Source organism: Microcaecilia unicolor, chromosome 12, assembly GCF_901765095.1.
Source record: "Microcaecilia unicolor chromosome 12, aMicUni1.1, whole genome shotgun sequence".
NCBI classification, from domain to species: Eukaryota; Metazoa; Chordata; class Amphibia; order Gymnophiona; family Siphonopidae; genus Microcaecilia; species Microcaecilia unicolor.
Window position 1 is genome coordinate 10,206,668 of NC_044042.1, and position 24,618 is coordinate 10,231,285.

A 24,618-nucleotide genomic window follows, 5' to 3' on the forward strand; every position below is an offset into this window, starting at 1 on the left:
CTTTTGAGAGGACAAAATATGGTAACCCTAGGCTGGACTGCGCAGTAAGCTATACACAGAAGGACTGGAGGAGTTGCAGATGTACTCTAAGGAAGAAGGGAATGAGAGTACATATAAGTACATAAGTATAGCCATACTGGGAAAGACCGAAGGTCCATCGAGCCCAGCATCCTGTTTCCAACAGTGGCCAATCCAGTTCACATATACCTGGCAAGATCCCAAAAATGTACAAAATATTTTATACTGCTTATCCCAGAAATAGTGGATTTTCCCCAAGTCCATTTAATAACGGTCTATGGAGTTTTCCTTTAGGAAGCCGTCCAAACCTTTTTTAAACTCCACTAAGCTAACCGCCTTTACCACATTCTCTGGCAACGAATTCCAGAGTTTAATTACACGTTGAGTGAAGAAAAAGTTTCTGCGATTCGTTTTAAATTTAGCTTCATCGCATGCCCCCTAGTCCTAGTATTTTTGGAAAGAGTGAACAGACGCTTCACATCTACCTGTTCAACTCCACTCATTATTTTATAGACCTCTATCATATCTCCCCTCGGCCGCCTTTTCTCAAAGCTGAAGAGCCCTAGCTGCTTTAGCCTTTCCTCATAGGGATGTCGTCCCATCCCCTTTATCATTTTCGTCACCCTTCTCTGCACCTTTTCTAATTCCACTATATCTTTTTTGAGATGTGGCGACCAGAATTGAACACAATATTTGAGGTGCAGTCGCACCATGGAGCGATACAAAGGCATTATAACATCCTCATTTTTGTTTTCCATTCCTTCCATTCAAACATCTAACAGGCTTCAACCAGGTACCAGGAGGAAACATTTTCTGGAACAGAGTTAAAGAAATCCTGGATCTTGATGTAACCCTAGATCTTCGGGCTCTGCTTAGGTCTGTGATTTTTCCTCATTCTGTAAAAAGAGGATAGAAAACAACCTGGTTGATATTTTTATTTTCTCTGGTCTTAAAAAAACCATAGTAGGTAACCGGAAAGATTTGAAGAGCTCAGTTAGAGCAGGATATGTCTAGCCACATCCACATAGGAATGTTGCCTTCAAGTAACTGTTTCTCATTTCCAGTAAAAATAATGAGCATCTGTACTGATTGTACATGACACAAATTTGAATTTTAGATTACTTCACATCAGGGGCGTAGCCAGCCTTCCGTGGGAGAGGGGTCCAGAGCCCGGGGGGAGGGGGCACATTTTAGCCCTCCCCCCGGCGGCGCCCCCCCACCGCCGACATTGCCGCCCCCCCTCCCGCCGCGAACCCGCCGCCGCTGCAGCCTACCTTTACTTTTGCTGGCGGGGGATCCCACTCCCCGCCAGCCGACGTCTTTTTCTTAATCGCTTCCTGCTCTTCAATTTGTTTGCTGACGTCCTGCACGTTGTACGTGCAGGACGTCAGCAAACAAATTGAAGAGCAGGAAGGACTGAGAAGACGTCGGCTGGCGGGGAGTGGGATCCCCCGCCAGCAAAAGTAAAGGTAGGCGGCGGCGGGGGCGGGTTCGCCGGGAGGGGGGGTCCTGGGGTGAATCTGCGGGGGCCCCGGCCCCCTCAGGCCCCACGTAGCTAAGCCACTGCTTCACATCTTCCGCACCCTGGTACAGTCAATGGTAATAAGCCATCTGGACTACTGCAACGCACTGTATGCTGGCTGCAAAGAAAAGACCATCAAAAAAACTCCAAACAGCCCAGAACACTGCCGCCAGACTCATATTTGGCAAAACTAAATATGAAAGTGCAAAACCCCTAAGAGAAAAACTCCACTGGCTCCCACTTAAGGAATGCATTGCGTTCAAGATCTGTACAATGGTACACAAAATCATTCACGCAGATGCACCAATATACATGCTAAACCTCGTGGAATTACCTCCTAGAAACGCCTTAAGAACATCCCGCAAATTTCTCAACTTGCACTTCCCCAGCTGTAAAGGACTAAAATACAAGCTGATGCATGCCACCACCTTCTCCTACACGAGTACGAAGAAATGAACGCACTACCCAAAGACCTGAAATCAATTGACGAAATAAATAACTTTCGCAAATCTCTGAGGACATATTTTTTCAACAAGGCCTACAAAGAGAACCGAGAGCTTCATTAAGCCATCTTCCCTTACCCAATTTCAATACTTTACTAATTGTACCTAATATCATAACAAAATTATGTAAGCCACACTGAGCCTGCAAATAGGTGGGATAATGTGGGATACAAGTGCAATAAATAAATAAATAAATAAAATCTACTGCCAAGTGGTTCTTGCTGTCATATGCTCAGGTAATATGTGACACTCTTATAAACATGGCTGCTCCCTTGAAGGCTTGAGAGAATTGCCGTAAGCTTTAGTCTTGGAGTGTTTGCTTTGATTCCTTTTCCGTACATACCTGAGTTTTGGTTTTCTTATTATAGTGTATCATTTACTTATCTATCCACACATGCCACTTCCCCATTGCTCCACTGGACCATCAGGGACTAAGGTAGGCCCAGACAGGGCCACTGAGAGACTGAACTGGGCCCGGGGAAGGCCCCCCCCCCACGATCGTTGTCCGCTGCGGCCCCCCACCGTGATCGTTGCTGCTACCGCCCTCCCCCAGATCGCTGCCGCAACTGCAATTGAAATACCTTGACTGTCGGGGATCCCGAGGCCCCACCAGCAGAAGAGGTCTTCCTCCAGCGCTGCTCTTCACTCTGCCGATTGCCTGCCTCTGCAGCTACTTTTTCTATCAGGGCATGCTCGGTTTCAAAACCAAGCATGCATGCCTGAGAGGTAAAGCAGCCTCTTAGCAAGCAATGGGCAGAGTGAAGAGCAGCGCTGGAAGAAGACCTGCAGTGTCTGCTCCTCCGGGTCCTCCCCAGCCTCCAAGCGGGGGCTCGGCGCCAGTGTTTTCTCTTTCCTACTCCTATTGGAATGTGATCACCTGGGTCCCATCAGGAGCAAGAGAGAGAGAGTGAGACTCAGGCACTGGGCCCTCCTTGGAGGCCAGGGCCCGGGGAATTTTGCCCCCCCTGGGGGCCTGTTCTAATTGAGATGGAGGATAGGGGTCTTCAATTGTGCCAGGGGGATGGGAGGGGGTCTGAGATTGTGTTACAGGGGTGAGAGGGGGGGGTCTATCATTGTGTCGGGAGTGAGGTTGATCGGAGCATTCTGGTAGGGGGGAGGGAGGACACTGTTCTCTGTAGACAGGGACCCAGATGTTATGCAGGTGCCAGTGCACACATAAGACGGCTTTTCATGCAGTCCTACATGCTTGGTTAGCTATGTGAGCACCGGCACTGAATGTGGCCGACACCTGCATGAATCCTGGCTCCACCCCCTGTATTGCTCCTTACCTGCCAACCTCCAACATGGTGTATCAGACGAACGCCAAAAATGAAATTACTGCAAGAGCCACGCAGTAGCCAGGCTAGGGTTACCATATTTTGTCCCCCCAAAAGGACACATGCCCCACCCCTTTCACACCCCCGCTCCGCCCCTGTCACCCCTCCCCCCTGTCAAACACCCTGTCACTCCCCTCCCCTTACCTTACTACTGCCCTGGTGGTCTACTGACCTCTTTGGGGCAGGAAAGAGTCCCCTCTTTCCTGCCTGGAGCACTGCCCTGCATGCATCCTTCCTGTTGGTGATCTCGGCGCTGATTCAAAATGGCCGCCAAGAGTTGAAGTCTCACGAGGTCACTTCAACTCTTGGCGGCCATTTTGAATCAGCGCCGAGATCACCAACAGGACGGATGCATGCAGGGCAGCGCTCCGGGCAGGAAAGAGGGGGCTCTTTCCTGCCCTGAAGGCGGAAGAGGTCACTAGACCACCAGGGCAGTAGTAACTAAGGGGAGGGGAGGCTAGCAATCTGCCCATTTGTCCTATAGGATGGCCCGCCTGCCAGCCTGCCCGTTTGTCCAGAAATCCGGACAAACGGGCAGATTGGCAAAACCCGCCCGGTTGCCCGGACATGTCCTCAAAAAGAGGACATGTCCGGGTAAATCCGGACATATGGTAACCCTAAGCCAGGCGGTAACTCCAACTTGGCGGCTTAGTAAAAGGGCCCCAAGAGTTTTATTGAGAGTTGTGTGATGTGTTTCTGGAAAATTCTGCTGAAAGCATAAAGAAAGTTGAGCTCCATTTGTCTCCAGTTTCCAGAAGTGATTTTAGAGATTGGTCTTTCTTTTAATATATATATTTTAAGTAATTTAAACCAACAGTGGAGGAAGACAGTGGTTGGAAACCTGCCATTTAAAACCTGAAATGAGTACCAGCTGCTTCAGATCAAAGTCTCTCTTATTAATGTACCTTGATGTTTAAACAGGGAACAAGTGAACAGCAAACATTTTCAGGCTGAGCAGCTGCACTGGAAATGATGGCTCGGATTATCCCACCTGGATATTTACTTGTCTGGCACCTGCAAATTAATTGCAATCTCTGGCTACCATGCACAGGTACAGTTTTGCCAGATTGGATGGAGTACTGCAAACATCAGATGATCCAAAAGTCTTCTTAATTTCCATCCTCACTAAAATCTGGAAAGAGCCTGCTGTCCTACTGGGAGCTGAGACGATTAGAGGAAACCGCTGGGGCCACCCCTGGTCCTGAAACTCTCAGAAAGATTCTCTGAACAAGTTATTAGATAAAGGTGGCAGCCACACCGACATTCATGTCTATATGGGCCTGATTTCTTAGGTTTATTTCTCCTGTTCTGGGGTGATTTATAAGGGATTTTTGTAAGGAAAGGCCTTTTACCAAATTAACATTATGGATCATGGTCACCATTTTAGAACTTGGAACCAAGAAGCAGGATCAACCGGGGACCACTCTACACTCACTAGACACTAGGGACTCTGCTGGGGATAGAGCTGAGGGTGATAGTGGGAGGTAAGGATTTGAGGGGGGCCATAAGGGAGATTTCTTCATGCTGTGGGGGGAGGTTTCTTGATGCATCACAGAGGGATCAGATGTCAATGGTGAATCTGATGCTATGGAGCAGGGAGTGCGCCCTTGCATACCCTACCCTTTTAAACAGGCATTTATTGGTGTAAATGCCAATGTCTAGATTATATTTTGTCAATGTGGCTTCCCCTTGTGAAAAAGGGACTCTACGTTGATATTGTAGGCCCATCCAAACCACTCTCTTTACACATTTGTAAGCACCTGCTGCTACTTGCACATAGTAACATAGTAGATGATGGCAGAAAAAGACCTGCACGGTCCATCCAGTCTGCCCAACAAGATAACTCATATTTGCTGCTTTTTGTGTATACCCTACTTTGATTTGTACCTGTGCTCTTCAGGGCACAGACCGTATAAGTCTGCCCAGCACTATCCCCGCCTCCCAACCACCAGCCCCTCCTCCCAACCACCGGCTCTGGTACAGACCGTATAAGTCTGCCCAGCACTATCCCCTCCTCCCAACCACCGGCTCTGGTACAGACCGTATAAGTCTGCCCAGCACTATCCTCACCTCCCAACCACCAGTCCCGCTGCCCACCACCGGCTCTGGCACAGACCGTATAAGTCTGCCCAGCACTATCCCCGCCTCTCAACCACCAGCCCCGCCTCCCGATCATGGGGTACATGGGGTATTTCTAAAATAGAGAAACACAAAGAGGGTTCAAAGTACAGAACAAGTCAAAAATACAACAGAAAAGCACCAAGAGCCTTTGCAAATGGGACACAGTTCCTTTAATAATAAAAAGTCAATAGTACAATTGGACCCAACACGGGCTGTGTTTCGGTGCACAGCGCCTGTGTCAAGGGTCAAATTGATTCTGACACATAATGAAAACGGTGCACAGCAACCAAACTTCTTTCTTACAGAGTAAGAAAGACTTCCAATCACTTAGTAAAATGGTTCCTTCCAGGGCTGCCGAGAGGGGGGGCAGGGGGGACAAAATTCCCCGGGGCCTCCAAGGGGGGGTCTGGCGCCAGGTCGCTGGCGCTGCAGTCCCCGGTCTCACCTGCCTGCCCTTGGCTCTGTCTGCCACCGGGCCCCCTGCATTAAAAGCGCCTCAGCTCCGTTTGGAAAGGCAGATCGCCTCCCTTCAGGCCCTCCCTGTGTCCCACCCTCGTGGAAACTGGAAGTTACATCAGACGAGGGTGGGACACAGTGAGGGAAGGCCCGAAGGGAGGCGATCTGCCTTTCCGAATGGAGCTCAGCTGAGGCGCTGCCGATTTTAATGCAGGGGGCCCTGTGGCGGACGGAGCCGAGGGCAGGCAGGTGAGACCAGGGACTGCAGCAGCGGTGGTGGGGGGGAGAGAGCCAAGGGCGTCGGCGGGAGAGGGCGTTAGTGTGGGTGGCGGCCTTGCCTTGGGCCCGGCTTAGTCTCTTGGCGGCCCTGGTCCCTTCGTTCTTCAAAGCGTCAAGTGATCATTTCACTAAGTGACTGGAAGTCTTTCTTACTCTATAAGAAAGGAGTTTGGTTGCTGTGCACCGCTTTCATTGTGTGTCAGAATCAATTTGACCCGACACAGGCACTGTGCGCCAAAACTCGGCCCATGTTGGGTCCATTATACTATTGACTTTTTATTACTTATTTATTTGTTACATTTATATCCCACATTTTCCCACCTAATTGTAGGCTGAATGTGGCTTACATAGTACCAGAGAGGCGTTAGCGGACTCCGGTGTAAACAAATACAAAGTGATGTTGTGGTAAGATAAAGTTCATGTGGCACAGCCACACTAGGGAATCGTACAACGGAAGAGTTGTGTTATGTTCATTACGTTCTTTGGTTTTGTTGTGTTGCAGAGATCAGGCATTTATGTTGGATCGGTAGGGTTTGCCTTTTTAAACAGGTTAGTTTTTAGTGTTTTCCGGAAGTTTAGGTGTTATTAAAGGAACTGGGTCCCATTTGCGAAGGTGCTTTTTTGTTGTATTTTATATTTCTAAAATAGGGCATTATTTATTTATTCCATTATTTATCCTGTCCTCCCGACAGTGCCCAGAATAGGTTACAGAATTACATTTATACTATAATAAAACAGTATTTATTTATTTTTATTTATTATATTTGTACCCCGCGCTTTCCCACTCAAAGCAGGTTCAATGCGGCTTACATAGTAATTGGGATTACAAAGTATTGGTGGAGAGAAATAAGTTGAGTATTATCGGAGTAATAAAAGAAATAGGAATTTAGGAATGCAGGGATGAGGGGAGTAGAAGAGGTGTGAGCAAGGGTAAGTGAGCAATTGGAGGGTAGATGAGGCGGAGGGGAATGGGCAAGAGTGAAGGGAGTACGAGAGGTGTGAGTAAGGATAGGTGAGCATTGGGGGAGGGGTCAATGAGGCGAAAGGGGATAGAACAGGGGATAAGCAGGCGGGAGATGTCGTCTAGGTAGTTGTCATTGTCTCCTGGATATGTGATGAATAGATGGGTTTGTGGGAATTAATCGGGATCGTTTGGGTAGGCTTGCCTGAACAGATGGGTTTTTAGTGATTTCCGAAAGGGCAGATGGTCACTGAGTGATCGGATTGGTCTGGGGAGGACATTCCAGAGTTGGCTGCCTAAGAAGGAGAAGTTGGATCCATAATAGGTTTTGTACTTGAGTCCTATGCAATTGGGGTAGTGTAGGTTGAGGTAAGTTCGTGAGGTTGTAGACATGTTCCTGGTGGGGAGGTCGATCAGGTCGAGCATATAGCCTGGAGATTATAAATATAAACAGTATAAAATAAAATTAGACAATGGTTGTTGCCTGACAACTTCCATTTCAACTCATCAAATTGCTGGATTAAGACCTGTGTTTACAAAGGCGTGCAATGGGCACATTAGCATTTTTGACATGCGTTGATGGTTGATGCACGTTGACTGCTAAAACACCCGTAGGAACGTATAGGCAGGTTAGTGTTTGATACACCTTAACTTTAAAGTCGTGTTAAAAACACTAACGTGCCTTAGTAAACATACCCCTAAAACAAGTAAGTTTTAACAGCCTTACGAAATCCCAAAAGGAACCTACAACCAAGTCATAAAATAGGAGTAACCTCGAGAGCAAGCAGCACAGTCTGAAAGGATCTGGCAGGAGGTAAAAGAAACTGGCTTCTTACTCAGAGAATGTAATGATCGCTTAGAAGTATAAATTGGCAGCTTATCGGGAACACATCTTGGTGCCATGCCATGAAACACTTTAAATGCCAACACCAGTGTTTTGAAAATGCAATGTTTTTTTTAACTGGAAGCCAATGCAAAGAAGGAAAAATAGGTGAGATACGATCTCGTAAACCTAAATTCTTCAAAAGTTGAACAGTTGCAGTTTGAACGCGCTGAAGGTCTTTTTAAACTCTCAGGCAACCCCACACACAATGGAGCTCATTTTCGAAAGAGAAAAACGCCCAAAAAGTGTCATAAAGCACCACTTGGACGGATTTCTTCTCTAAACGTCCAAATCGGTATTTTTTAAAAATCTGTTTTGCAGACGTTTATCTATGCATTTTGTCTGCATTGTGTCCAAATCACAAGGGGGCATGTTGGGGGGTGTTTCAAAGGGGGATTAGGGCAGCTTTAGGACATACCTACGTTTTACAGCCATGATGGAACCAGAGGTGTAGCTGCTATGGGGCCACAGGGGCCTGGGCCCCCGTAGATTTGGCCCTGGACCCCCCTGCCAGCGACCCTCTCAACCCCCCCTCCCGCCACCTGCTACCTTTGCTGGTGGGGGACCCCAACCCCCGCCAGTCAAAGTCTTCTTCCTTCGTTTGGTTTCTCAATCTGACGTCCTGTACGTACAACGTGCAGGACGTCAGACTTAGAGGAACAGAACGAAGCCTTGCAGGCGGCGGATTGGTGGCGGGAGGGTCGGCGACGGGGGGGGGGGTCAAAGTTGTTGGAGGTGTCGGCAATGGTGGGGGGGTGTCGGCAGCGGCAGGGGGGCTAAAATGTGCCCCCACACCTCGGCTCTGGACCCCCCTACCGCTGAAGTCTGGCTACGCCCCTGGATGGCAGTAGCGTTCCGAGGGGCGCTGACACCCGGGGCGGATCGCCGATGCGCCCCGCCCCCCCGGGTGCAGCGCCCCCCCCATGCAGCGCGACCCCCCCCCCCCGGCGAAAAGACACTCCCCACCCTGAATATTCAATGTCATTGCCAGGAAAAGGCCTGATATTGAATACTGGAGCCTAATTCTTTCTGCTGCAGTCACCATTTAAGAGAATGCTGACTGGTGCTGGCTCGATATTGACCTGTATCTTTTACTAAGCAGTGGTAGGGCTACAACATGCGTAGCGTGTGCAAAATCGAACTATCGCTGGGGTAATGCGGCTGCCCGGGGGTAATTCCCAAGTTTGTGTGTGCTGTTTCCAGGGGTAGAAAATAATTTTCTATTTTCTATCAAAGGGGGTGTTCATGGCGGTAATCGGCAGCGCAGCCACATTGCCACATGCTGCCTGATTATCGCACGAGTAGCGCGTGAGCCCTTACCTCCAAATAAATAGATGGTGGTAAGGGCTCAGGCAGTAAATGTCCGAGGGGTCCTTTTACAAAGATGTGTAGGTGCCTATGCGTGTCCGATGCGCGTCAAATTGGCCCTACTGCCTGTCTACCATGTGCTCCGGGTGGTAATTCCACTTTTGACGTCTGCCAGTGCAGTTTTGGAAGTTATGACAGAACCCTTATCCACACTCTTATCACCTCTCATCCTGATTATTGTAACCTGCTTCTCACCGGCCTCCCTCTTAGCCATCTCTCTCCTCTTCAATCAGTCCAAAACTCTGCTGCGCGACTCATTTTCCGCCAAAGTCGCTATGCCCACATTAGCCCTCTCCTTAAGTCACTTCACTGGCTCCCTATCCGTTTCCGCATTCAATTCAAACTTCTCTTATTGACCTATAAGTGCACTGACTCTGCCGCTCCCGAGTACGCTACAGAACGGAGTACCCGAGGGGGGGGGCATAGGGAGAGACAAGAGTGGTACTCCGTTCTGTAGATACATCTCTCTTATCTGTCCCCTTCTCCTCTACTGCTAATTCCAGATTCCGTTCTTTTATCTTGCTGCACCTCACGCCTGGAATAGACTTCCCGAGCCCGTACGTCTAGCCCCGTCTTTGGCCGTTTTCAAGTCCAAACTTAAAGCCCACCTCTTTACCACTGCTTTTGACTCCTAACCACTACTCACTTGCCCTGTCCTTTTATCCTCACCTCTTTATTCCTGTCCTCTTATCCTCACCTCTTACCCTTAATTGTTCTGTCTGTCTGTCTGTCTTATCTAGATTGTAAGCTCTTTGAGCAGGGACTGTGTTTTGTGTATGGTGTACAGCGCTGCGTATGCCTTGTAGCGCTATAGAAATGATAAGTAGTAGTAGTAGTAGTATTTTATGTTATATTTCTGTAATGTTTTGTTTTACATTGGTGGGTATGTTTTTATGGAAACCGCCTAGTTTATAGGCGGGTTAGAAGTGTTTAAAATAAATAAATAAATAGCCATGCACTACTTTTAATATTAGTGCACTGCCATTTACTGCCCCATTTTTTTAAAAAAGGCCTTTTTACCTACTGTGGTATAAAATGGCCCAGCGCGTGCCAATTTTACTTGCCAAAACTAGTGCAGGCCACAGTTTACTGCAGCTTAGTAAAAGGGCCTCATATATCTTTCATGGAAAAATGGTGGACGAGGTTTATTACTAGAGAAACAAACCTTGGAGGAGGAGAGAGAGGCCTAAATAATTATATCCTAAACACTAACTATTAATCAAAGTACAAAATGTAAAATTGTTTAAATCTATGGGAAAAAAAAGAGGAACACTAAAAGAAATGAATAAAAGACAGATTAGAAAACTGGAAAAACAAACAGTTGCATGAATAACAGCTGGAAAATATAAAAGGGATTACAGACAGCAACTCAATATGGAAATGGATTCAGGATTCCACGTTAGAGGTCAGATGCCAGGAAAAGGATCTGGGCATCATTGTGGACAACGCGTTGAAATCTTTTGCTCAGTGTGTGGCCAAAAAGGCAAGCAGGATATTAGGAATTATTAGGAAAGAATAGACAATAAAACAAAGAATATCCTAATGCTTCTGTATTGCTCCATGTTGCGACCCCACCTTGAGTATATGTGCAATGCTGGTCGCTGCATCTCAAGACAATCAAAAGCTGAAGAGGTTAGGGTTCTTCAGTTTGGAGGAGAGCTAGCTGTTGGTTGATAGGATAGAGGTCTATAAAATCCTGAATGGAGTGGAATGGGTAAAAGCGAATTGATTTTTACTCTTTCAAAAAGTACAAAGACTAGGGGATGCTCCATGAAGTCACATACTATAATCCCCTATTAGGTTGGGATTACTAGGAGAGTAAGTCCTTGTAGAGTCACCACAGAGGCGCAGCTAGGTGGGTCGCAAAGGGAGCGACCGCTTCCCCAAATGGTCTTTCGATGGCACCAGCGCCTACTTTCACGCGATCTGTCACATTTAAAATACGCACTGGCGTCGTCTGCAGTCCACTCTCTGCTCCCTCAACCTGGCTACGCTTCTGAGTCTCTGGGGGGAGTGACTTGGAAGTCCCTAAGTAAGAGGAAGCCCAGCCCAAGGGGGAGTAATTTTGAAATAAAATGCAGAGAAATAGTGCCCAGTGTTGGGGGGGGGGGGGGGGGGGGGAGGAGGAGGAGATAAAGAGAAGTGTTTGGCTTTTAGGGGGGGTCTTTGGTTGCCTGATGGTCCCCTGCCACAGACATGGAGAAAGGGGAATCCCATTTTAAGAGAACCATTGGCTGTAAAAAGGAGGTGTGGCTCAGCAAAGTTTAACTGTGAAGTAGAGAGCTACAGGTGGGCAGAAGAGAGACCCAGCCCGGGAACATGGGATAGGAGCCAGGGAGTGCCCATCCCAGGACCAGAGTGAGCCAACGCAAAGGTCACCTTGAAAGGAGGTCAGGCTTGGAGGGTCTGAACCTGTAAAAGTGAGAGGAGCATAGCCATTGGGACTATTCTCTGGGATAGGCATGGACAGGAGTTTGTACAAAGTGTAAGTAGCCCTGCTGAAAAGTCTCTGAACATAAATGCAAGGAAGGAGAATACAGGAGTTCCGCTGGGGCAATAACAGAAGGGATGTGGTTTTAAAAGATTTGACTTAAAAGTTAGGAGAGTTGATCCTGGTTGATGTTCCTGAATTTTCAAGAGCTGGAGAATAAACAATTTTCAGTTTGCATTTACTGCTGACTCCAGAGTGGTTTTTAAACTTGAGAGAATATAAGTAATTCTTAAATCTGACTAAGTTAACAGCCGGGTTTTTTTTTCTACCCTATCATTTCCTTAAACATATAAATTAAAAATTGCCACACAGTGGTCAAATTCCTGGACTTGAAGTCTATAAACTGTTATTAAGGTAAACCTGGGGAAAGCCACTGCTTATCCCTGGGCTTGGTAACACGGAATCTTTCTACTTTTTGGGCTTCTTAGGAACATTTGACCTGGATCGGCCACTGTTAGAAAGAGAGGGGGTCTTTTCCTAAGTGGCAGTAAGCCCAATGCAGGCTTACTGCTCGCTAAAACAGAAGTACCGCCAGGCTACCGCAGCAGCCCCCTGCGCATGCCATTTCTGGCGCTAGAAAAATAATTTTATTTTTGTAACACCGCCGGTGTTCACTTGGCAGTAATCGGGACCCAGAAAAAATATTTAAAGATAAGTTAATTGAAAGTTTGAAGATTTATATATATTTAAAAAATTTGGACACTAGCATTAAAAATTGAAAAAAGTGTGCAATGATTAGACAATTGAGGACTGAAAAAAAGAAAAGACCTTTTGTAGGTCGTTGTTACTCTCTGAAGCTTTATGAGCACACAAAAAATATGTAGAAATGTAATTAAGACACTCATTTATCCTGGAGGATTTTTGATATTTTTGATGTGACTGTTTCCTCTAGGGGAGGAAAGTTCTTATCGTCCTCTCATATATTTTTGTGATTTTCTAATTTTGGCATTAATAACCACTTGGTAATGTTGCCATTAGCGTGTGGCCATTAGCCCAATCTATGTTGTACGTAACAAGGGCTCATGCGCTAATCCCATGCTAATCAGGTAGCATGTGGCAATGGTGATGCGCTAATTTGAATAAATGTGGCCACTCTCTGCCCCCCCAGACACACCCCCTCAGTGAGAAAAAATGAAAAATATCTTTTAGCGTGTGGGTAGCGCATGCACATTTGGATCTTACCATGGGGCGGCTCAGTGCGCCCCTCAGTAAGACCTTTTTAAGTTGCAGTATGCGCGCATTAGTGCTTACCACAGCTTAGTAACAGGACCCTTGAGTGCGGTAAGTATTTAACGTGTGGATTAGTATGTGCTGCTAGCAGGCAACCATAGTAACAGTTACCACACTGGCAAAAAACTCGTGCACACTAATTTGCATGCTAACTGCACACCATGGGATGGGGCAGGAATGGAACCGGACTGCCTTGCACTTAATGCACAGTAACTACTACCAGCGCAGACCACGTAACCCTCCTTAGTAAAAGGAGACAAGTGCATTCTTGCTCTCAGTAGTTCCTCTGTGATAATTACATGGGCAGATGCATAGGAGCCATTTCAGAATTATTGGGGGTGCTAAACCCGACCAAAACTACTTCTCCCTGGACACAATCAAGGAGTTTGTTCAATATTGGGGGTGCTCAAGAACCCACAGAGTTTGCTCCTATGGGCAGATGCTGGAACACCCCTAATTGCTAATGTAGAGGGCACTCAGGTTCTACTTCTGTAAACTGTTCAGCAGAAACCTCTAATGGCTCTGGAATGGAATACTCTCACAGCATTTAGAAGAGGGTGACTATGGAGAGTGCTAGGAGGAAACACCCTTTGGAGGGAAACTGTGTTGGTATAAATACCAAACCTAATGAGGGTATTTTGTCTTTGGCTCCCACTCCCTGGCCACTGTACCACTTGCTACAAAGGAAAATGGTCTCTAGCTACCAAGTTACAGTATGTAGAGAGAGCAGGAGGGACGTGCAGCTAATACAGCCAACAGAGCTGAGGCAGAATTGGAAACTGGCTCAACACAGAGATATGAGGGAAGAAAGGCTAACAAGATCAAGTCTGAAATGAATAAACGGAAGAGGAGGGCCCAGAAGCAGAATCGAGAACCTCATTAACCTTGTACCCAAGGACTTTATACCTGAAGGGTCAGATAGCCCTAATACTTGGGGGGGGGGGGGGGGGGGGGAGGGGAACAAGGATTTACAGAGAAGCTCTCCCCAGGAGGAGGGATTCAGAGAGAGTACATTGGTAGAAAACTTTTACCAGGCAGTGGGATCATAAGGAAACCTACTAAAGATTGTGTTTGAAACTACTACTGACTCTATAGTAGACCATGTTGTTCCGGCTTGGCCAGTCCGGCCTTTTCCGACTCAACTCGTGGGCTACTAGTTTCTCCTGGTCTGGATGGTTATTTCACCAGCTCTCCATCATGGTCTGCCATACAGACAGTTGTTCCAGCTACGCAGAGCCGCCTCAACATCTGGAGTTCAACGAAGACCAGCCTTCCTATGACTGTCATCTTTAGATAGTCTGTCTTCCTTTTCTCTGTTTCTTCTACTCTGTTCCTTCACTCCTGTTTCATGTTATTCTATTTGTAACGATTGTAAGCCACTTTGAGTCTGCATCCATGTGGAAAAAAGTGGGATATAAATGTGCAAATAAATAAATAAACCTAATGTTGATGTTGTCCCTTGTTTTTGCATCATCCAAGTAAAGCTTTTGGTTCATATTGGATGAAAGGAGAGTGCTGAGTGATTGGATTTACTGCTTTTTGGTCCAGTGTCTTCTTGATCCAACCAGACCCCACAAGTTCTAAAATTATTAAAAGTAACCCACCTTGATGCAGGCTTTGCAGGTCCCACATGATAATTTGGTCACAGCACACTCAGGAATCCTTTTACAATGGTCCACTAATGGATCTCATGTGTGCTAAGGAATTAGTGTGTGTTAAGTGCCATGCAGCCCATAATGGCCACGTCTTCCCACTTTTGCAGCTAATATCCTGTGGAGTGGCCTCCCCTTCCAGTGGCAGGAGGAGAGGCCTTCCTGAAACGTCATCTCCTGATGCGGCTGGTCCCGCGGCACGGCGGCAGCAGGAAATGATGTTTTCGGAAGGCCTCTCCTGCTGCCGCTAGGAGAGACTAACACTGGTGCCTCTGTGGGGTGGGGTTGGGCAGAGTTATGGACAGAATGGGGGGAGCCCTAAATCTCCCGCATTAGAAATCATCCAACTTAGCAGCTCAGTAATCGTTAGCGGTTAGCGCGTGTGCTAAATCTGTTAGCTCACCTTAGTAAAAGGACAGTAAAAGGGTCTACTAGTCTTACGCAGTAGAGGATTTATTTATTTATTTATTTTAGGCCATTTATACCCTGTCTTTTGCCACACTTTTGCAGCCCCAAAGCGGCTTACAATGAACTATTAAGTAAATACAATACAGTGCATTTAATTTTTTGGAATAGGTGAATTACTAGTTTCTTTAACGTACATTCAAAAATATATATCTAAGTACACTGCCTATAAAACTGGCTGCCCTCCTGCCCTTATAAAATTCACACATTAAAACCCCTCCCCCTCCGATATATATATTTTTTTATATAAGCTTGGGAATGGGATTTAAATATCCAAGTACAGCTGTGTAAGACGGGACATCAGGTGCAGCTGTCAATCACCCTATCAGATAAGGCCATTGCCCTTTTAAATTGCCAAAAGGGCGGGGGGAAAGGCGGCGATGACGAAAGAGTGACGTCACAAGAGGCCCGAGGTGACGGCAAAACTGACAAAAACGGTTGTGCTCGAGAGTTGAACACTTTATATGCGCCTCTACTTCTTAAAGAGAGCAGATAATTAAAAGAGATGACGGGGTGTAATACGGGGAAATGAAACGGAAGTAAATAAATTGTTTTCACGACGTTAAAAAAATTAATTGGAAAGTGGTCGCAGGTTTCGAAAGGACGAAAGAAAGTGAGGGAATCCGGGCGGGCATGCGCAGAAGAGAAAAGGAACTCACAGGAATTTGACAGGGGGCGGAGCTTGGAGGGGGTGGGGCCGAGAAAAGAAAGATGGGGAGAACGCGCGAGAGGAGCTGAAAGCGCAGGCGCAATGCAGGGTAGTGCTGGGGAGGAGGCAGAAGGAACTCTCTTTCTTCCTCGAGAGCCCCCGAATAAAAATAGGAGGCGCGCAAGCGCACGTCGCGTGACGTCTGCTGGTCAGGCGGGGGAGGAGCCTATCACCCCCGTCCCGCCCCCTTCGCCTCGGGCGGGAGCGGAAGGCGCACAGGCCGCGGGCGCGCGTCCAGTCAGTGCAAGCGGAAGGAAGGAAGGAAGGGCGGCGCTGCTGCTGCTGGGGGAGTCGAAGAGCGAGCGAACGGCAGAGAGAGGGAGGCGGCCCGGCAGCGGCGAAGATGGCGGGGCGGCTGTGAGCGGATCCTCGGCCCCACTCCCTCCCTTTCCCCGCGCAGCAACCGCAGGCCAACGGACACAGAGCCGCCCTTCCCCCCCCCCCCCCGCTCCGGGCTTCAGCCGCTCCAGGCGGCGGGGCCCTTCCTCAGCGGACTCGGGTACTCGGTACGGGCTCCCCCCCCCACCCCTGTCCTCTCTCTCTGTCTATATCACACGCAAGTAGAGCGAAGGTGCTTCATTCTCTCTCTCTCTCCTCTGGGCAACTTTCCTCTTCCCTCGGGGGACCTGAAACTTTGCTTTTCTCTCTGTTCTCTTCCGCCGCCTCTGCTTTCCTTTGATGTTGCTTGTTCGAATGTCTGTGTGATGAGGGGGGCGCGTGCTGACTTTAACATTTGCTTTGAAAACAACAGAAAAACAAAACAACTATCAAGCTCATTTTCAAAGCACTTAGCCTCCCAAAGGTCCATAGAAACCTATGGAACTTAGCCTCCCAAAGTGCTTTGAAAATATGCCTCTATGTATAACATGTCTAGAATGTTTGTACGTTTGGGAAGCTCACCAGGTGCCCTTGGCCTGGATTGGCCGCTGTCGTGAACAGGATGCTGGGCTCGATGGACCCTTGGTCTTTTCCCAGTGTGGCATTACTTATGTACTTATGTCCTCTACTTGGCTCACTTTTATTACATAGAGCAGTGATTTAACCTATTGTGATGTCATAGTGGCTCATTCCACCAATAAGAGCCAACCTCATTAGTGATGTCACAATGGCTTGATTGTATAGAATGTTTGTACGTTTGGGAAGCTTGCCAGGTGCCCTTGGCCTGGATTGGCCGCTGTCGTAGACAGGATGCTGGGCTCGATGGACCCTTGGTCTTTTCCCACTGTGGCATTACTTATGTAAGATGGTCTTGGGAAAATCCACTGCTTATTTCTAGGATAAGCAACATAAAATGTATTGCACTGTTTTAGGATCTTGCCAGGTACTTGTAACCTGGATTGGCCACTGTTTGAAACAGGATGCTGGGCTGGATGGACTCTTGGTCTTTTCCCACTGTGGCATTACTTATGTACAAAAAAAATAAGTAGTTATGTACTTATTTTTTTCCCCCTTAATTTTGGAAAGACTGAGAAACAGATTGTGGAGTTTCTTTCTTTCTCGCTCTCTCAAGTGTAAAAGGGTTTCTCTTTATTCCATAATAACCTGAGACTTGGCAGTCTATTTTTACCTTTTAATTCCCTTTTTAAAGGGTTGCAGGAGGAGGTGGCTCTTGTTTTACTCTTGTGGGCAGTGACTTGAAATTCTGCCATGAGTTACGGTGATGTCAGCAAGGCTTTCATGCTTAGTTAGAATGGAGGTTCATTTTTTTTCCCTCTTTTTGATCAGAAGTTCCTTACTCAGCATTTTAAAAATGTTTGTTCTCTGGTAAGTCGCTGTATTATGAGTTATGCAGTTCCCTATCGAGTTTTGGTTGTTTTACTTCTACAGGTTAGCTAGTAATGTCAGCCACACAGCAAAAGTATTACCTAAATGTTGTCCAAGTATTCAGTTAGCTGAGAGATGACGAGTTTATTAGTTGGGTACTCTGTACTAGCTGTCATCATTTTATCCAGCAGTAGGATGTAACACCATGGCTATTAACAAAATGTCAAGTTTCTTTTCTGTTTTTCTTGACCCGTGTAGGTCAGTTTTAGGCACTTGGTAGATCTGGCTTTAAGGGCTGATCTGATTAAGCTGGAACTACAATGAAATTTATTTTAAGTTAAGTAGCTAGCCTGAAGTCATATATAGTAACTAGTTATTAATTCCTTAGTGATTAATTGCTTTGTAAGTGACTGCCAAAAGCTTTCCTGAAGTATTTTTTTTTATATTTCCTGTTGGTCTATCTTCAGTCTTTTGTAAATTGCATGGATTAAAAAATATTTTCAGTTTAATGTGAATCTCTTCATAAAGACAGTTAACAAATATCAATTAAAAGAAAATTCTTAATCTTTGATTGTGTTGACTGATGGTAAATTTGGTAATAAGACAGAAGGGACTGGATGACAAGTGTTGGTCATAGTTTGCTTGCTTGGAAGGAGGGTAAGGAAGTTATATTGGTAAAAGGGGAACAGAATCCAGTTTAGCAGTTAGCATCCAGAGCATTTGAGAGATGAGGGGGCTTGCCCTTCACTAACCTACGCTTGTTTGCTTTAATGCAAGAGAACTGTTATGCACTTTCTACAGCGGTGCAAAATTTGGGAGTTACGGGTTCAGTCATTCATAGCTCAACTATTGGAAAACTAGTAGAATAATAAATGATAGCTGATAAGACTGGCTTGATCATTTTGTTTCTGTTTTGAGATTCCTTCACTTTAGGTAGATGCTATGGGGTTGTATATACAATTTCTCATATGTATTTCCTATGTCCATGAACCACAAGGTTCAGCTCGCTCACCTCTTCTGTTTACATAGTAAATGGATGGCAGATAAAGACCAGCATGGGCCATCCAGTCTGCCTAGTGTGTATTCAACCTTTATATTTCTTTAGTGGTTTCTATAAGGTATATTGTCATATTTGTGCAGCTCTCGTGCACTTTGTACTTTTTTTTTTATGAGCATGAAATTGTCATCTATGGTGTGGTAGATTGGTTAATGTGGCATGGGATTACTGAGTCTTGCTAAAACAAAGGTTTTCTTCAGCGTCCCGAGAGACTGATTTAGGGTACCACTGGTCCTGAAAGTAGTTTTTTTGCTTTGCTGTTTAAACCGGAAGTTAACTATTGATGAGTTAACTCCTGATGCTTGCTTGTCCTTCAAGCCCTGTGTTGAGGTCTATGGCAAGCTATAATTGAGTCCTGTGCAATTCACACATGGCTGTACATCTGAACCTCCCCCCCCCCCCCCCCCAGTCCTGTCTGAAAGATGTACCCATGACTCTGGATTGTTGGTGCCTGCCCTACCCTAAATCACTAGGTCATCCTTCAGGTAGGCCATGGGAAGTCTTCGGGGGATGGGGGTGGAGAGCTGTTTGAGAAGGGAGTCTTCTTGGTGGGGGTAGGGGGCTGGATCTGTTTGATGCACATCTCCCCTTTTTCCTCTCTTCATTTCCTTCCCTGCTTGGTCAGCACTTGTGGTGCACCTGCTTTCCTCGTTCCCTGTGTGGTGAACATACCTGGCTACGGCTCTGCCCATGTTAATGAGGGTGCTTTTCAGGTTGAGGGCCAATTTGTATGATTTGGAATCTTGTTTTAGGCTTTGTTGCAACCTTGCTGGAAACATTATTTGTCAGAGCTTAACCTGTTTGAGGCTCTTGCGGTAAAATACAGCCAACCAATTGTTGAATATTCTCATATTAACCTGCTGAAGGTTGAACTTCATTGACTTCCTTTAGAAGCTAGGGTAAAATTTAAGGTTACTTTTTAGTATTTAATGCTACCCTTGGCTTGGCTTCCGCCTAACTACTCTGCTACTACTTGTACACAGTGTTGTTTTTGTAGCAAAAAAGGTGCCGGTACTCAAGTGCGCTAGGCCACCCTTCAGGAGTAGGGTAATCACTGAGGGACCCACCCCATAATAGCCAGGCCACCTGCAACCAGTCATAGAATCTATGACAAGACAGAATTGATGTGTAGAACCTGAGCTCTTTCATTAACTTGGGTTCCAAGGGTCAATTTTAGCAGACAATGGAAAAGGTGCCGGTACTCAGTACCCCCTCAAAAAAAAAGCCCTGCTTGTACAGTTTCCTTCTTCACTATGGGCAGGAGACAAAGCACTAGGGTTCAGGCATTTTTGGTTTGTGTCCTCTTCTGGAACATGTTGCCTGCTGAGCTTTGAACGGTAGCAGTGTTTGGTGCTTTGTGAAGAAAATTGAAGACTTATTTGTTTGTTCCAGCAAATGTATTCTGACTGTGGTTTAATAGTCTGTCAGATTATACTTTGGCTGAGTAGAGTACCATACCATGTTTTGTGTTTTTTTTTGTGTGCCATACTGTGTTTTTAGTTGACTTTCATTGCCTGGCTGATGATTATTCAATTGCTTGTATATAATTATTGTACCTTGCTATGATCCTGTGGTGACTAGACCAGTAACAACTATGTTAAATGTCTTTTTTTTTTTTTAACCTGTTTTCTGAAGTCTTTACCAATGTCTGCCCTCCACATTTCTCCCAATCATGTTCAAAACTTGCTGTAGTGGTGGCCTCACCTATCTCCCCTGGTAGGTTATTTCAGGTCATACTGTCTTCAGCTTTGCTTCACGATAGTCGGTTGGAGAGTTCTTTCCCTTTTTTGCTGCAGCAAAATATTTATAGGCTGTGTGTTTATATATATATATATAAAGTGGCCTAGTGGTTAGGGTGGTGGACTTTGGTCCTGGGGAACTGAGTTTGATTCCCACTTCAGGCACAGGCAGCTCCTTGTGACTCTGGGCAAGTCACTTAACCCTCCATTGCCCCATGTAAGCCGCATTGAGCCTGCCATGAGTGGGAAAGCGCAGGGTACAAATGGAACAAAGATAAAATAGATACTATTGGAGATTCTACATGGAATGTTGCTACTATTGGACATTCTACATGGAATGTTGCTATTCCACTAGCAACATTCCATGTAGAAGGCTGCGCAGGCTTCTGTTTCTGTGAGTCTGACGTCCTGCACATACGTGCAGGACGTCAGACTCACAGAAGCAGAAGCCTGTGCGGCCACATTGGTGATCTGCAAGGGCCGACTTCTACATGGAATGTTGCTAGTGGAATAGCAACATTCCATGTAGAATCTCAAATAGTAGCAACAGTGGAGGAGTGGCCTAGTGGTTAGGGTGGTGGACTTTGGTCCTGGGGAACTGAGGAACTGAGTTCGATTCCCACTTCAGGCACAGGCAGCTCCTTGTGACTCTGGGCAAGTCACATAACCCTCCATTGCCCCATGTAAGCCGCATTGAGCCTGCCATGAGTGGGAAAGCGCAGGGTACAAATGTAACAAAAATAAAATAGATACTATTGGAGATTCTACATGGAATGTTGCTACTATTGGACATTCTACATGGAATGTTGCTACTATTGGAGATTCTGTTGCTACTATTGGAGATTCTACATGGAATGTTGCTACTATTAGAGATTCTACATAGAATGTTGCTACTATTGGAGATTCTACATGGAATGTTGCTATTCCACTAGCAACATTCCATGTAGAAGGCTGCGCAGGCTTCTGTTTCTGCGAGTCTGACGTCCTGCACGTACGTGCAGGACGTCAGACTCACAAAAGCAGAAGCCTGCGCGGCCACATTGGTGATCTGCAAGGGCCGACTTCTACATGGAATGTTGCTAGTGGAATAGCAACATTCCATGTAGAATCTCAAATAGTAGCAACAGTGGAGGAGTGGCCTAGTGGTTAGGGTGATGGACTTTGGTCCTGGGGAACTGAGGAACTGAGTTCGATTCCCACTTCAGGCACAGGCAGCTCCTTGTGACTCTGGGCAAGTCACATAACCCTCCATTGCCCCATGTAAGCCGCATTGAGCCTGCCATGAGTGGGAAAGCGCAGGGTACAAATGTAACAAAAATAAAATAGAAACTATTGGAGATTCTACATGGAATGTTGCTATTCCACTAGCAACATTCCATGTAGAAGGCTGCGCAGGCTTCTGTTTCTGTGAGTCTGACGTCCTGCACGTACGTGCAGGACGTCAGACTCACAGAAGCAGAAGCCTGCGCGGCCACATTGGTGATCTGCAAGGGCCGACTTCTACATGGAATGTTGCTAGTGGAATAGCAACATTCCATGTAGAATCTCAAATAGTAGCAACAGTGGAGGAGTGGCCTAGTGGTTAGGGTGGTGGACTTTGGTCCTGGGGAACTGAGTTTGATTCCCACTTCAGGCACAGGCAGCTCCTTGTGACTCTGGGCAAGTCACTTAACCCTCCATTGCCCCATGTAAGCCGCATTGAGCCTGCCATGAGTGGGAAAGCGCAGGGTACAAATGTAACAAAAATAAAATAGAAACTATTGGAGATTCTACATGGAATGTTGCTACTATTGGAGATTCTACATGGAATGTTGCTATTCCACTAGCAACATTCCATGTAGAAGGCTGCGCAGGCTTCTGTTTCTGTGAGTCTGACGTCCTGCACGTACGTGCAGGACGTCAGACTCACAGAAGCAGAAGCCTGCGCGGCCACATTGGTGATCTGCAAGGGCCGACTTCTACATGGAATGTTGCTAGTGGAATAGCAACATTCCATGTAGAATCTCAAATAGTAGCAACAGTGGAGGAGTGGCCTAGTGGTTAGGGTGGTGGACTTTGGTCCTGGGGAACTGAGTTTGATTCCCACTTCAGGCACAGGCAGCTCCTTGTGACTCTGGGCAAGTCACTTAACCCTCCATTGCCCCATGTAAGCCGCATTGAGCCTGCCATGAGTGGGAAAGCGCAGGGTACAAATGTAACAAAAATAAAATAGAAACTATTGGAGATTCTACATGGAATGTTGCTACTATTGGAGATTCTACATGGAATGTTGCTATTCCACTAGCAACATTCCATGTAGAAGGCTGTGGTGCGTGCAGGACGTCAGACTCACAGAAGCAGAAGCCTGCGCGGCCACATTGGTGATCTGCAAGGGCCAACTGCTACATGGAATGTTGCTAGTGGAATAGCAACATTCCATGTAGAATTACAAAAATAGTAGCAACAGTGGAGGAGTGGCCTAATGGTTAGGGTGGTGGACCTTGGTCCTGGGGAACTGAGGAACGGAGTTCAATTCCCACTTCAGGCAGCTCCTTGCGACTCTGGGCAAGTCACTTAACCCTCCATTGCCCCATGTAAGCCGCATTGAGCCTGCCGTGAGTGGGAAAGCGCGGGGTACAAATGTAACAAAAAAAAAAAAAAATATATATATATATATATATAGTGGTATGTGAAGTTGGAAGGCGACAGGCCTGTTCTTTAGATGTGATTATACCTAGGGCATCTATTCATTATACATTTCTAAATTGTAAATGTAGGTGTTTGTGTTCAGTTAATTAGGGGTTCTTTTTGGTTACCAAAAAAAAAAATCAGTGTATGGTGTTTTCTCACTACAGGTACTATTTTATGTCCTGTGGGGAAAGAGAACCGTCTGAGCATAGGGCACACTATTATTGGTGAATGACACTGTTGCAAATGACAGCCCACCCCCTAGTGTTCATCCAGGAAACGTGTTTTTTTCTTTTTTTGCATTGTGGGTGGTTTTGTCAGTGTTAACATCTAAAATAAAAAGCCTAATTATAGTTGAAGGTGTCCTTTGTTGCCAATTCATTGTTGACTGATATAGGAACAAGGTTATAAAGTTGATAATGAGGCATATTTTCAAAGCACTTAGACTTACAAAGTTCCAGTGGAACCTATGGAACCTTGTAAGTCTAAGTGCTTTGAAAATGAGCCTCAAAGTCTGATAAAGTGGCTGCCATGCTTTTATTTTTTTTTTTCTTAAGCATGATCCCATACTTTTTTTTTCCAAGGAGAGTGACGTTCATATACAGTAGTTTGTTTCTCCCCCCCCCCCCCCCCCCCCCCGGTCTCTAGTGGGCTCACACTATTCACCTGAGGTAGTGGTGGGTTAAGTGACTCGTCCAAGATCACAAGAATCCATAGTGAGATTTGAATCGGGCTCCCCTGGTTGTCAGCCTGCTGCTCTAACCATTAGGCGGTTACTCCACTCCACAATTCATGCTGATATCCTGCTCGCAAAGAACAAAACTGAGTCTGGCTACAGTTTATTTTCCAGTTCATTTTGTAATTCTTCATTCATACTGTGGTGAAATGGAAACTTTTTTTTTTATATATATGTCACTGGAATTTTACATTGCGCCATTTAAAAGATCAAGTAATAAATATTTTAAAAAGAGTGCTTTTGTGAGATGAAGAAGATAATTCTGTGCATAACATGTGGAAGATGCACTATATATTGGCAAAGTCAATTATATCCCAACAGATAACAGCAACAATTGTAGATTTGTATTTAAAGTAAAGTGATCACAGTTTTTCTAGCCCTATGTTGTATTTTATTGTATAACAATGTTGTAAGTTTACCAGGGGGAACTTGTCAAAGGTCAAAATTCTTTTGAAACTATAATTGGATGGGGAGAAATGATATCTACATTGGCAGCTGAGGACAGGTTCAGGATATTTGTGATTACAGAAGAAATCATACATATATATATATTTTTAATAACTGTGAATGTAAAAACAGTGTGCATGACTATACAACCAAACTGTGCTTTTCAGTGCTACAATTTTTGTGGAGTTAACCTCCTAGTCTCCTTCATTCCGA

At 46.0% G+C, this 24,618-nt stretch overlaps 1 protein-coding gene across 1 annotated transcript in view; it reads left to right on the forward strand.

The window, feature by feature from the left end:
* Positions 1-16,181: 16,181 nt before the first annotated feature.
* RAP1A (RAP1A, member of RAS oncogene family) overlaps positions 16,182-24,618 on the forward strand; it is a 102,783-nt gene continuing 94,346 nt past the window's right edge. The window contains exon 1 of the mRNA XM_030221139.1: positions 16,182-16,501. The gene's annotated coding sequence lies outside the window, so the exon portion shown is untranslated. The remainder of the gene's footprint in view (positions 16,502-24,618) is intronic.